This window comes from Schistocerca piceifrons, chromosome X (assembly GCF_021461385.2).
Source record: "Schistocerca piceifrons isolate TAMUIC-IGC-003096 chromosome X, iqSchPice1.1, whole genome shotgun sequence".
NCBI classification, from domain to species: domain Eukaryota; kingdom Metazoa; phylum Arthropoda; class Insecta; order Orthoptera; family Acrididae; genus Schistocerca; species Schistocerca piceifrons.
In genome coordinates, this window is record NC_060149.1 from 948,220,954 (window position 1) to 948,235,440 (window position 14,487).

Consider the following 14,487-nt stretch of genomic DNA (forward strand, 5'->3'; position numbering starts at 1 on the left):
GCCCAAGGGATAGAGAAAAGCTGCAGTAGTACATCGGTATCTAATACAGATCTCCCAGGAAGTGCTCAAAGCAAACCACAAACAATGAGAAGATTTAGTCTTCTTGTACTTAAGTCGGCACAGTTTCTTTTGTATTAAATCCCGACGCAGTTTCTGTATTTCATCGTCAATGTGCAGCTCCAAGGGATAGAGTTAATCTGCAGTAGTGCATCGGAATCTAATACTGATCTCCCAGGAAACGCTCAAATCGAACCAGAAACAATAAGAAGATTCACTCTTCTTGTACTTAAGTCGTCAATGTGCCTTTTGTATTAAATCCCGTCGCTATTTCTGTGTTCTTCGCCACTGTGAAAGTCCAAGCGATAGAGTAAGGCGGCAGTTGTGCAACGGAATCTAATACTGATCTCCCAGGAAACGCTCCAAGCAAACCACAAACATTGAGAAGATTTACTCTTCTTGTACTTAAGTCGGCATTGTGCCTTTTGGCTTAAATCCCGACGCTATTTCTGTGTTTCATCGTCAATTTAAAGGTCCAGGTGATAGAGCAAAGCTGCAGTAGTGCATCGGAATCTAATACTGATCTCCCAGGAAACGCTCAAAGCAAATCACAAGCAATGGGAAGATTTACTCTTCTTGTACTTAAGTCGGCATTGTGCCTTTTGTATTAAATCCCGACGCAATTTCTGTGTTTCATCGTCAATGTGAAGGTCCAAGGTATAGAGTAAAGCTGCAAAGCTGCAGTAGTGCAACGAAATCTAATACTGATCTCCCAGGAAACGCTCGAAGCAAACCAGAAACAATGAGAAGATTTACTCTTCTTGTACTTAAGTCAGCATTGTGCCTTTTGTATTAGATCCCGACGCAATTTCTGTGCTTCATCGTCAATGTGAAGGTCCAATTGATAGAGTAAAACTGCTGTATTGCATCAGAATCTAACACTGATCCCCAAGGAAACGCTCAAAGCAAATCACAAACAATGAGAAGATTTACTCTTCTTGTACTTAAGTCGGCATTCTGCCTTTTGGATTAAATCCGGACGCTATTTCTGTGTTTCACCGTCAATTTGAAGGTCCAAGCGGTAGAGTAAAGCTGCAGTAGTGCATCGGAATCTAATACATATCTCCCAGGAAACGCTCTAACCAAACCACTAAAATGAGAAGATTTACTCCTCTTGTCTTTAAGTCGGCATTGTGCCTTTAATATAAAATCCTGACGCAAATTCGGTTTTTCATCGTCATTGTAAATGTCCAATGAATAGAGTAAAGCTGCAGTGGTGCATCGGAATCTAATACTGATCTCCCAGAACACGCTCAAAGCTAACCACAATCAATGAGAGGATTTACTCAGCTTATACTTAAGCCGGCATTGTGACTTTTGTATTAAATCCCGACCCAATTTCGGTGTTTCATCATCAATGTGAAGGTCCAAGGTATAGAGTAAACCTGCAGTAGTGCTTCGGAATCTAATACATATCTCCCAGGAAACGCTCTAACCATACCACTAAAATGAGAAGATTTACTCCTCTTGTCTTTAAGTCGGCATTGTGCCTTTAATATAAAATCCCGCCGAAAATTCGGTTTTTCATCGTCAATGTAAATGTCCAATGAATAGAGTAAAGCTGCAGTGGTGCATCGGAATCTAATACTGATCTGCCAAGAAACGTTCAAAGCAAACCTCAAACAATGAGAGGATTTACTCTTCTTGTACTTAAGCCGGGATTGTGACTTTTGTAATCAATCCCGACCCAATGTTGGTGTTTCATCGTCAATGTGAAGATTCAAGGGATAGAGTAAAGCTGCAGTAGAGCATCGGAAACTAATACTGATCTCCCAGGAAACGCTTAAAGCAAACCACAAACAATGGGAAGAATTACTCTTCTTGTACTTATGTCAGCATTGTGCCTTTTGTATTAAATCCCGACACAATATCTGTGTTTCATCGTCAATGTGAAGGTCCAAGGGATAGAGTAAAGCTACAGTAGTGCAACGGAATCTAATACTGATCTCCCAGGAAACGCTCAAAAGAAAACCACAAACAATGATAAGATTTACTATTCTTGTACTTAAGCCAAAATTGCGCCTTTTGTATTATATCCCGACGCTATTTCTGTGTTTCATCATCAAGAGGAAGGTCCAATGGATAGAGTAATGCTGCAGTAGTGAATCGGAATCTAATACTGATCTCCCACGAAACGCTCAAAGCAAACCAGAAACAATAAGAAGATTTACTCTTCTTGTACTTAAGTCATCATTGTGCTTTTTGTATTAACTCCCGACGCTATTTCTGAGATCATCGTCAGTGTGAAGATCCAAGCGATAGAGTAAAGCTGCAGTAGTTCATCGGAATCTAATACTGACCTCCGAGGAATCGCTCTAAGCAAACAAGAAACAATGAGAAGATTTACTCTTCTTGTACTTAAGTCGCCCTGCGTCTTTTGTATTAAATCCCGACGCAATTTCTGTGTTTCATCGTCAATGTAAAGGTCCAAGCGATAGAGTAAAGCTGCAGTAGTGCATCGGAGTCTAATACATATCACACAGGAAACGCTTTAACCAAACCACTAAAATGAGAAGATTTACTCCTCATGTCTTTAAGTTGGCATTGTGCTTTTAAAATAAAATCCTGACGCAATTCCTGTTTTTCATCGTCAACGTGAAGGCCCAAGGGATAGAGAAAAGCTGCAGTAGTACATCGGTATCTAATACAGATCTCCCAGGAAGTGCTCAAAGCAAACCACAAACAATGAGAAGATTTAGTCTTCTTGTACTTAAGTCGGCACAGTTTCTTTTGTATTAAATCCCGACGCAGTTTCTGTATTTCATCGTCAATGTGCAGCTCCAAGGGATAGAGTTAATCTGCAGTAGTGCATCGGAATCTAATACTGATCTCCCAGGAAACGCTCAAATCGAACCAGAAACAATAAGAAGATTCACTCTTCTTGTACTTAAGTCGTCAATGTGCCTTTTGTATTAAATCCCGTCGCTATTTCTGTGTTCTTCGCCACTGTGAAAGTCCAAGCGATAGAGTAAGGCGGCAGTTGTGCAACGGAATCTAATACTGATCTCCCAGGAAACGCTCCAAGCAAACCACAAACATTGAGAAGATTTACTCTTCTTGTACTTAAGTCGGCATTGTGCCTTTTGGCTTAAATCCCGACGCTATTTCTGTGTTTCATCGTCAATTTAAAGGTCCAGGTGATAGAGCAAAGCTGCAGTAGTGCATCGGAATCTAATACTGATCTCCCAGGAAACGCTCAAAGCAAATCACAAGCAATGGGAAGATTTACTCTTCTTGTACTTAAGTCGGCATTGTGCCTTTTGTATTAAATCCCGACGCAATTTCTGTGTTTCATCGTCAATGTGAAGGTCCAAGGTATAGAGTAAAGCTGCAAAGCTGCAGTAGTGCAACGAAATCTAATACTGATCTCCCAGGAAACGCTCGAAGCAAACCAGAAACAATGAGAAGATTTACTCTTCTTGTACTTAAGTCAGCATTGTGCCTTTTGTATTAGATCCCGACGCAATTTCTGTGCTTCATCGTCAATGTGAAGGTCCAATTGATAGAGTAAAACTGCTGTATTGCATCGGAATCTAACACTGATCCCCAAGGAAACGCTCAAAGCAAATCACAAACAATGAGAAGATTTACTCTTCTTGTACTTAAGTCGGCATTCTGCCTTTTGGATTAAATCCGGACGCTATTTCTGTGTTTCACCGTCAATTTGAAGGTCCAAGCGGTAGAGTAAAGCTGCAGTAGTGCATCGGAATCTAATACATATCTCCCAGGAAACGCTCTAACCAAACCACTAAAATGAGAAGATTTACTCCTCTTGTCTTTAAGTCGGCATTGTGCCTTTAATATAAAATCCTGACGCAAATTCGGTTTTTCATCGTCATTGTAAATGTCCAATGAATAGAGTAAAGCTGCAGTGGTGCATCGGAATCTAATACTGATCTCCCAGAACACGCTCAAAGCTAACCACAATCAATGAGAGGATTTACTCAGCTTATACTTAAGCCGGCATTGTGACTTTTGTATTAAATCCCGACCCAATTTCGGTGTTTCATCATCAATGTGAAGGTCCAAGGTATAGAGTAAACCTGCAGTAGTGCTTCGGAATCTAATACATATCTCCCAGGAAACGCTCTAACCATACCACTAAAATGAGAAGATTTACTCCTCTTGTCTTTAAGTCGGCATTGTGCCTTTAATATAAAATCCCGCCGAAAATTCGGTTTTTCATCGTCAATGTAAATGTCCAATGAATAGAGTAAAGCTGCAGTGGTGCATCGGAATCTAATACTGATCTGCCAAGAAACGTTCAAAGCAAACCTCAAACAATGAGAGGATTTACTCTTCTTGTACTTAAGCCGGGATTGTGACTTTTGTAATCAATCCCGACCCAATGTTGGTGTTTCATCGTCAATGTGAAGATTCAAGGGATAGAGTAAAGCTGCAGTAGAGCATCGGAAACTAATACTGATCTCCCAGGAAACGCTTAAAGCAAACCACAAACAATGGGAAGAATTACTCTTCTTGTACTTATGTCGGCATTGTGCCTTTTGTATTAAATCCCGACACAATATCTGTGTTTCATCGTCAATGTGAAGGTCCAAGGGATAGAGTAAAGCTACAGTAGTGCAACGGAATCTAATACTGATCTCCCAGGAAACGCTCAAAAGAAAACCACAAACAATGATAAGATTTACTATTCTTGTACTTAAGCCAAAATTGTGCCTTTTGTATTATATCCCGACGCTATTTCTGTGTTTCATCATCAAGAGGAAGGTCCAATGGATAGAGTAATGCTGCAGTAGTGAATCGGAATCTAATACTGATCTCCCACGAAACGCTCAAAGCAAACCAGAAACAATAAGAAGATTTACTCTTCTTGTACTTAAGTCATCATTGTGCTTTTTGTATTAAATCCCGACGCTATTTCTGTGATCATCGTCAGTGTGAAGTTCCAAGCGATAGAGTAAAGCTGCAGTAGTTCATCGGAACCTAATACTGATCTCCGAGGAATCGCTCTAAGCAAACAAGAAACAATGAGAAGATTTACTCTTCTTGTACTTAAGTCGGCATTGTGTCTTTTGTATTAAATCCCGACGCAATTTCTGTGTTTCATCGTCAATGTAAAGGTCCAAGCGATAGAGTAAAGCTGCAGTAGTGATTCGGAGTCTAATACATATCACCCAGGAAACGCTCTAACCAAACCACTAAAATGAGAAGATTTACTCCTCTTGTCTTTAAGTCGGCATTGTGCTTTTAATATAAAATCCTGACGCAAATTCTGTTTTTCATAGTCAATGTGAATGTCCAAGGGATAGTGTAAAGCTGCAGTAGTGCATCGGAATCTAATACTGATCTCCCAGGAAACGCTCAAAGCAAACCACAAACAATGAGAAGATTTACTATTCGTGTACTTAAGTCAAAATTGTGCCTTTTGTATTACATCCCGACGCTATTTCTGTGTTTCATCATCAAGAAGAAGGTCCAATGGATAGAATAAAGCTGCAATAGTGCATCGGAATCTAATACTGATCTCCTAGGAAACGCTCAAAGCAAACCAGAAACAATAAGAAGAGTTACTCTTCTTGTACGTAAGTCATCATTGTGCCTTTGTATTAAATCCCGACGCTATTTCTGTGATCATCGTCAATGTGAAGTTCCAAGCGATAAAGTAAAGCTGCAATAGCTCAACGGAATCTATTACAGGCCTCCCAGGAATCGCTCTAAGCAAACAAGAAACAATGAGAAGATTTACTCTTCTTGTACTTATGACGCCCTGTGCCTTTTGTATTAAATCCCGAAGCAATTTCTGTGTTTCATCGTCAACGTGAAGGCCCAAGGGATAGAGAAAAGCTGCAGTAGTACATCGGTATCTAATACAGATCTCCCAGGAAGCGCTCAAAGCAAACCACAAACGATGAGAGGATTTAGTCTTCTTGTACTTAAGACGGCACTGTTTCTTTTGTATTAAATCCCGACGCAGTTTCTGTATTTCATCGTCAATGTGAATTTCCAAGGGATAGAGTAAAGATGCAGTAGTGCAACGGACTCTAATACTAATCTCGAAAGAAACCCTCAAAGCGAACCAGAAACAATGAGAAGAATTACTCTTCTCGTACATAAGTCGTCATTGTGATTTTTGTATTAAATCCCGACGCAATTTCTGTGTCTCATCGTCAACTTGAAGGTCCAAATGATAGGGTAAAGCTGCAGTAGTGCATCGGAATCTAATACTGATCTCCCAGGAAACGCTCAAACCAAACCACAAGCAATGAGAAGATTTACACTTCTTGTACTGAAGTCGGCGTTATGCCTTTAGTATTAAATCCCGACGCAATTTCTGTGTTTCATCGTCAATGTGAAGGTCCAAGCGGCAGAGTAAAGCTGCAGTAGTGCATCGGAATCTAATACATATCTCCCAGGAAACGCTCTAACCACACCACTAAAATGAGAAGATTTACTCCTCTTGTCCTTAAGTCGGCATTGTGCTTTTAATATAAAATCCTGACGCAAATTCTGTTTTTCATCGTCAATGTAAATGTCCAAGGGATAGAGTAACGCTGCAGTAGTGCATCGAAATCTAATACTGATCTCCCAGGAATCGCTCATACAAACCAGAAACAATGAGAAAATTTACTCTTCTGGGACTTTTGTCGGCATTGTGGATATTGTATTAAATCCCGACAAAATTTCTGTATTTCATCGTTAATGTGAACGTCCAAGGGATAGAGTAAACCTGCAGTAGTGGATCGGAACCTAATACTGATCTCCCAGGAAACGCTCAAAGCAAACCAGAAACAATGAGATGATTTACTCTTCTTGTACTTAAGTCGGAATTGTGCTTTTTGTATTAATTCCCGACGTATTTTCTGTGTTTCATTGTCAATGTGCAGCTCCAAGGGATAGAGTTAATCTGCAGCAGTGCATCGGATCTGATACTGATCTCACAGGAAACGCTCAAAGTAAGCCACAAACAATGAGAAGACTTACTCTTCTCGTACCTAAGTCAAAATTGTGCCATTTGTGTTAAATCCCGAGGCTATTTCTGTATTTCATCTGCAATTTGAAGGTCCAATGGATAGAGTAAAGCTGCAGTAGTGCATCGGAAACTAATACTGATCTCCCAGGAAACGCTCAAATCGAACCAGAAACAATAAGAAGATTCACTCTTTTTGTACTTAAGTCGTCAATGTGCCTTTTCTATTAAATCCCGTCGCTATTTCTGTGTTCATCGCCAATATGAAAGTCCAAGGGATAGAGTAAGGCTGCAGTTGTGCAACGGAATCTAATACTGATCTCCCAGGAAACGCTCCAAGCAAACCACAAACAATAAGAAGATTTACTCTACTTGTACTTAAGTCGGCATTGTGCCTTTTGAATTAAATTCCGACGCTATTTCTGTGATTCATCGCCATTTTGAAGGTCCAAGTGATAGAGCAAAGCTGCAGTAGTGCATCGGAATCTAATACTGATCTCCCAGGAAACGCTCAAAGCAAAAGCACAAGCAATGAGAAGATTTACTCTTCTTGTTCTTATGTCGGCATTGTGCATTTTGTATTATATCCCGACGCAATTTCTGTGTTTCATCGTCAATCTGAAAGTCCAAGGGATAAAGTAAAGCTGCAGTAGTGGATCGGACTCTAATACTGATATCCCAGGAAACGATCAAAGCATACCACAAACAACGAGAAGATATAACCTACTTGTACTTAAGTCGGCATTGTGCATTTTGTATTAAATCCCGACGCAATATCTGAGTTTCATCGTCAATGTGAGCGTCCATGTGATAGATTAAAGCTACAGTAGTGCATCGGAATCTAATACTGATCGCCCAGGAAACGCTCCAAGCAAACCACAAACAATGTGATGATTTACTCTTCTTGTACTTAAGTTGTGTTGTGCCATTTGTATTGAATCCCGACGCAATTTCTGTGTTTCATCGTCAATGTGAAGGTCCATGGTATAGAGTAAAGCTGCAAAGCTGCAGTAGTGCAAAGAAATCTAACACTGATCTCGCAGGAAACGCTCGAAGCAAACCAGAAACAATGAGAAGATTTACTCTTCTTGTACTTAAGTCAGCATTGTGCCTTTTATATTAGATCCCGACGCAATTTCTGTGTTTCATCGTCAATTTGAAGGTCCAAGTGATAGAGCAAAGCTGCAGTAGTGCATCGGAATCTAATACATATCTCCCAGGAAACGCTCTAACCAAACCACTAAAATGTGAAGATTTACTTATCTTGTCTTTAAGTCGGCATTGTGCTTGTAATATAAAATCCTGACGCAAATTCTGATTTTCATAGTCAATGTAAATGTCCAAGGGATAGAGTAAAGCTGCAGTAGTGCATCGGAATCTATTACTGATCTCCCAGGAAACGCACAAAGCAAATTGCAAACAATGAGAGGATTTACTCTTCTTATACTTAAGCCGTCATTGTGACTTTTGTATTTAATCCCGTCCCAATTTCGGTGTCTCATCGTCAATGTGAAGGTCCAAGGGATAGAGTAAAGCTACAGTAGTGCAACGGAATCTAATACTGATCTCCAAACAAACGCTCAAAGCAAACCACAAACAATGAGAAGATTTACTCTTCTTGTACTTAAGTCGCCCTGTGCCTTTTGTTTTAAATCCCGACGCAATTTCTGTGTTTCATCGTCAACATGAAGGCCCAAGGGATAGAGTAAAGCTGCAGTAGTACATCGGTATCTAATACAGATCTCCCAATAAACGCTCCACGCAAACCACAAACAATGAGAAGATTTACCCTTATTGTACTTATGTCGGCATTGTGCCGTTTGTATTAAATCCCGAGGCTATTACAGTGTTTCATCGTCAATTTGAAGGTCCCAGTGATAGAGCAAAGCTGCAGTAGTGCATCTGAATCAAATTCTGATGTCCCAGGAAACGCTCAAAGCAAAATACAAGCAATGAGAAGATTTACTCTTCTTGTACTTAAGTCGGCATTGTGCCTTTTGTATTAAATCCCGACGCAATTTCTGTGTTTCATCGTCAATGTGAATGTGAAAGGGATAGAGTAAAGCTGCCGTAGTGCATCAGAATCTAATACATATCACCCAGGAAACGCTCTAACCAAACCACTAAAATGAGAAGATTTACTCCTCTAGTCTTTAATTCGCCATTGTGCCTTTAATATAAAATCCTGACGCAATTTCTGTTTTTCATCGTCATTGTAAAAGTCCAAGGAATAGAGTGAAGCTGCGGTAGTGAATCGGAAACTAATACTGATCTCACAGGAAACCACAAACAATGAGAAGAATTACTCTTCTTGTACTTAAGTCGGCATTGTGCCTTTTGTATTAAATTCCGACGCATTATCTGTGTTTCATCGTCAATGTGAAGGTCCAAGTGTAAGAGTAAAGCTACAGTAGTGCAACGGAAACTAATATTGATCTCCCAGGAAACGCACATAGCAAACCACAGACAATGGGAAGATTTTCTCTTCTTGTACTTAAGTCAGCATTGTGCCTTTTGTTTTATATCCCGACGCTATTTCTGTGTTTCATCGTCAATTTGAAGGTGCAATGGATAGAGTAAAGCTGCAGTAGTTCTTCGGAAGGGATAGAGTAAGGCTGCAGTTGTGCAACGGAATCTAATACTGATCTCCCAGGAAACGCTCCAAGCAAACCACAAACAATAAGAAGATTTACTCTACTTGTACTTAAGTCGGCATTGTGCCTTTTGTATTAAATCCCGACGCTATTTCTGTGATTCATCGCCATTTTGAAGGTCCAAGTGATAGAGCAAAGCTGCAGTAGTGCATCGGAATCTAATACTGATCTCCCAGGAAACGCTCAAAGCAAAAGCACAAGCAATGAGAAGATTTACTCTTCTTGTCCTTATGTCGGCATTGTGCATTTTGTATTATATCCCGACGCAATATCTGTGTTTCATCGTCAATCTGAATGTCCAAGGGATAAAGTAAAGCTGCAGTAGTGGATCGGACTCTAATACTGATATCCCAGGAAACGATCAAAGCATACCACAAACAACGAGAAGATATATCCTACTTGTACTTAAGTCGGCATTGTGCATTTTGTATTAAATCCCGACGCAATATCTGAGTTTCATCGTCAATGTGAGCGTCCATGTGATAGATTAAAGCTACAGTAGTGCATCGGAATATAATACTGATCGCCCAGGAAACGCTCCAAGCAAACCACAAACAATGTGATGATTTACTCTTCTTGCACTTAAGTTGTATTGTGCCATTTGTATTGAATCCCGACGCAATTTCTGTGTTTCATCGTCAATGTGAAGGTCCATGGTATAGAGTAAAGCTGCAAAGCTGCAGTAGTGCAAAGAAATCTAACACTGATCTCGCAGGAAACGCTCGAAGCAAACCAGAAACAATGAGAAGATTTACTCTTCTTGTACTTAAGTCAGCATTGTGCCTTTTATATTAGATCCCGACGCAATTTCTGTGTTTCATCGTCAATTTGAAGGTCCAAGTGATAGAGCAAAGCTGCAGTAGTGCATCGGAATCTAATACATATCTCCCAGGAAACGCTCTAACCAAACCACTAAAATGTGAAGATTTACTTATCTTGTCTTTAATTCGCCATTGTGCCTTTAATATAAAATCCTGACGCAAATTCTGTTTTTCATCGTCATTGTAAAAGTCCAAGGAATAGAGTGAAGCTCCGGTAGTGAATCGGAAATTAATACTGATCTCACAGGAGACGCTTAAAGTAAACCACAAACAATGAGAAGAATTACTTTTCTTGTACTTAAGTCGGCATTGTGCCTTTTTATTAAATTCCGACGCATTATATGTGTTTCATCGTCAATGTGAAGGGCCAAGTGATAGAGTAAAGCTACAGTAGTGCAACGGAATCTAATATTGATCTCCCAGGAAACGCACATAGCAAACCACAGACAATGGGAAGATTTTCTCTTCTTGTACTTAAGTCAGCATTGTGCCTTTTGTTTTATATCCCGACGCTATTTCCGTGTTTCATCGTCAATTTGAAGGTCCAATGGATAGAGTAAAGCTGCAGTACTTCTTCGGAATCTAATACTGATCTCCCAGGAAACGCTCAAAGCGAACAAGAAACAATGAGAAGATTTACTCTTCTTGTACTTAAGTCGATCTGTGCCTTTTGTATTAATTCCTGACGCAATTTCTGTGTTTCATCGTCAACGTGAAGGCCCAAGGGATAGAGTAAAGCAGCAGTAGCACATCGGTATGTAATACAGATCTCCCAGGAAACGCTCAAAGCGAACTACAAACAATGAGAAGATTTACTCTTCTTGTAATTCATTCAGCATTGTGCCTTTTGTATTAAATCTCGACGCAATTTCTGTTTATCTTCGTCAATGTGAAGGTCCAAGAGATAGAGTACAGCTGCAGTAGTGCATCGGAATCTAATACTGATACCTTAGGAAACGCTCCAAGCAAACCACAAACAATGAGAAGATCTACACCTATTGTACTTAAGTCGGCACTGTGCCTTTTGTATTAAATCCCGACACAGTTTCTGTGTTTCATCGTCATTGTGAAGGTCCAAGGGATAGTGTAAGGCTGCAGTTGTGCAACGGAATCTAATACTGATCTCCCAGGAAACGCTCCAAGCAAACCACAAGCAATAAGAAGATTTACTCTACTTGTACTTAAGTCGGCATTGTGCCTTTTGTATTAAATCCCGACGCTATTTCTGTGATTCATCGCCATTTTGAAGGTCCAAGTGATGGAGCAAAGCTGCAGTAGTGCATCGGAATCTAATACTGATCTCCCAGGAAACGCTCAAAGCAAAAGCACAAGCAATGAGAAGATTTACTCTTCTTGTTCTTATGTCGGCATTGTGCATTTTGTATTATATCCCGACGCAATATCTGTGTTTCATCGTCAATCTGAATGTCCAAGGGATAAAGTAAAGCTGCAGTACTGGATCGGACTCTAATACTGATATCCCAGGAAACGATCAAAGCATACCACAAACAACGAGAAGATATATCCCACTTGTACTCAAACAAACCAGAAACAATGAAAAGATTTACTTTTCTTGGTCTTAAGTCGGCATTGTGGATTTTGTATTAGATCCCGACAAAATTTCTGTGTTTCATCGTCAATGCGAACGTCCAAGGGATAGAGTGAAACTGCAGTAGTGCATCGGAATCTAATACTGATCTCCCGGGAAACGCTCAAATCAAACCGCAGACAATAAGAAGACTTACTCATCTTGAACTTAGGTCGGCATTGTGCCTTTGGTATTAAATCCCGACGCAATTTCTGTGTTTCATCGTCAATGTCAAGTCCCTAGGGATAGAGTAAAGCTGCTTTAGTGCATCGGAATCTAATACTGACTTCCCACGAAACTTTCAAAGCAAACCACAAACAATGAGAAGATTTACTCTTCTTGTACTTAAGTCAAAATTGTGCCTTTTGTATTATATCCCGACGCTATTTCTGAGTTTCGTCGTCAATTTGAAGGTCAAATGGATAGAGTAAAGCTGCAGTAGTGAATCGGAATCTAATACTGATCTCCCAAGAAACGCTCAAAACAAACCAGAAACAATAAGAATCTTTACTCTTCTTGTACTTAAGTCATCATTGTGCCTCATGTATTAAATCCCGACGCTATTTCTGTGATCATCGTCAGTGTGAAGTTAAAAACGATAGAGTAAAGCTGCAGTAGTTCATCGGAATCTAATACTGGTCTCCGAGCAATCGCTCTAACCAAACAAGAAACAATGAGAAGATTTACTCTTCTTGTACTTAAGTCGCCCTGTGCCTTTTGTATTAAATCCCGACGCAATATCTGTGCTTCATCGTCAATGTGAAGGTCCAAGGGATAGAGTAAAGCTACAGTAGTGCAACGGAATCTAATATTGATCTCCCAGGAGACGCTCATAGCAATCCAAAGACAATGAGAAGATTTACTCTTCTTGTACTTAAGTCGCCCTGTGCCTTCTGTATGATATCCCGACGCAATTTCTGTTTTTCTTCGTCAATGTGAAGGTCCAAGAGATAGACAAAAGCTGCAGTAGTGCATCGTAATCTAATACTGATCCCTCAGGAAACGCTCAAAGCAAACCACAAACAATGTGAAGATATACTCTTCCTGTACTTAAGTCGGCATTGTGCCGTTTGTATTAAATCCCGAGGCTATTTCTGTGTTTTATCGTCAATTTGAATGTCCAAGTGATAGACCAAAGCTGCAGTAGTGCATCTGAATCTAATACTGATCTCCCAGGAAACGTTCACAGCAAACCGTAAGCAATGAGAAGATTTACTCTTCTTGTACTTAAGTCGGCATTGTGCCTTTTGTATTAAATCCCGACGCAATATCTGTGTTTCATCGATAATTTGAATGTCCAAGGGATAGAGTAAAGCTGCAGTAGTGCATCGGAATCTAATACATATCTCCCAGGAAACGCTCTAACCTAGCCACTAAAATGAGAAGATTTACTCCTCTTGTCTTTAAGTCGGCATTGTGCCTTTAATATAAAATCCTGACGCAATTTCTGTTTTTCAACGTCATTGTAAAAGTCCAATGGATAGAGTAAAGCTGCGGTAGTGCATCGGAATCCAATACTGATCTCCCAGGAAACGCTCAAAGCAAACCACAAACAATGAGAGGATTTACTCTTCTTGTACTTAAGCCTGCATTGCGACTTTTGTATTAAATCCCGACCAAATATCGGTGTTTCATCGTCAATATGAAGGTCCAAGGGATGGAGTAAAGCTACAGTAGAGCAACGGAATCGAATACTGATCTCCCAGGAAACGCACAAAGCAAACCACAGACAATGGGAAGATTTTCTCTTCTTGTACTTAAGTCAGCATTGTGCCTTTTGTTTTATATCCCGACGGTATTTCTGTGTTTCATCGTCAATTTGAAGGTCCAATGGATAGAGTAAAGCTGCAGTAATGCATCGGATCTAATACTGATCTCCCAGGAATCGCTCAAAGCAAACTAGAAACAGTAAGAAGATTTACTCTTCTTGTACTTAAGTCATCATTGTGCCTTTTGTATCAAATCCCGACGCTGTTTCTCTGATCATCGTCGATGTGAAGTTCCAAGCGATAGAGTAAAGCTGCAGTAGTTCTTCGGAATCTAATACCGATCTCCCAGGAAACGCTCAAATCAAACCGCAAACGATATGAAGATTTACTCTTCTTGAACTTGAGTCGGCATTGTGCCTTTTGTATTAAATCCCGAGGCCATTTCTGTGTTTCATCGTCAATGTGAAGGTCCAAGGGATTCAATAAAGCTGCAGTAGTGCATCGGAATCTAATACTGATCTCCCAGAAAACGCCCAAAGCAAACCACAAACAATGAGAATATTTTCTCTTCTTAGACTTAAGTCTTAATTGTGCCTTTTAAATTAAATCCCGACGCAATTTCTGTGTTTCATCGTCAATTTGAAGGTCCAATTGATAGGGTAAAGCTGCAGTAGTGCATCGGAATCTAATACTGATCTCCCAGGAAACGCTCAAAGCAAACCACAAT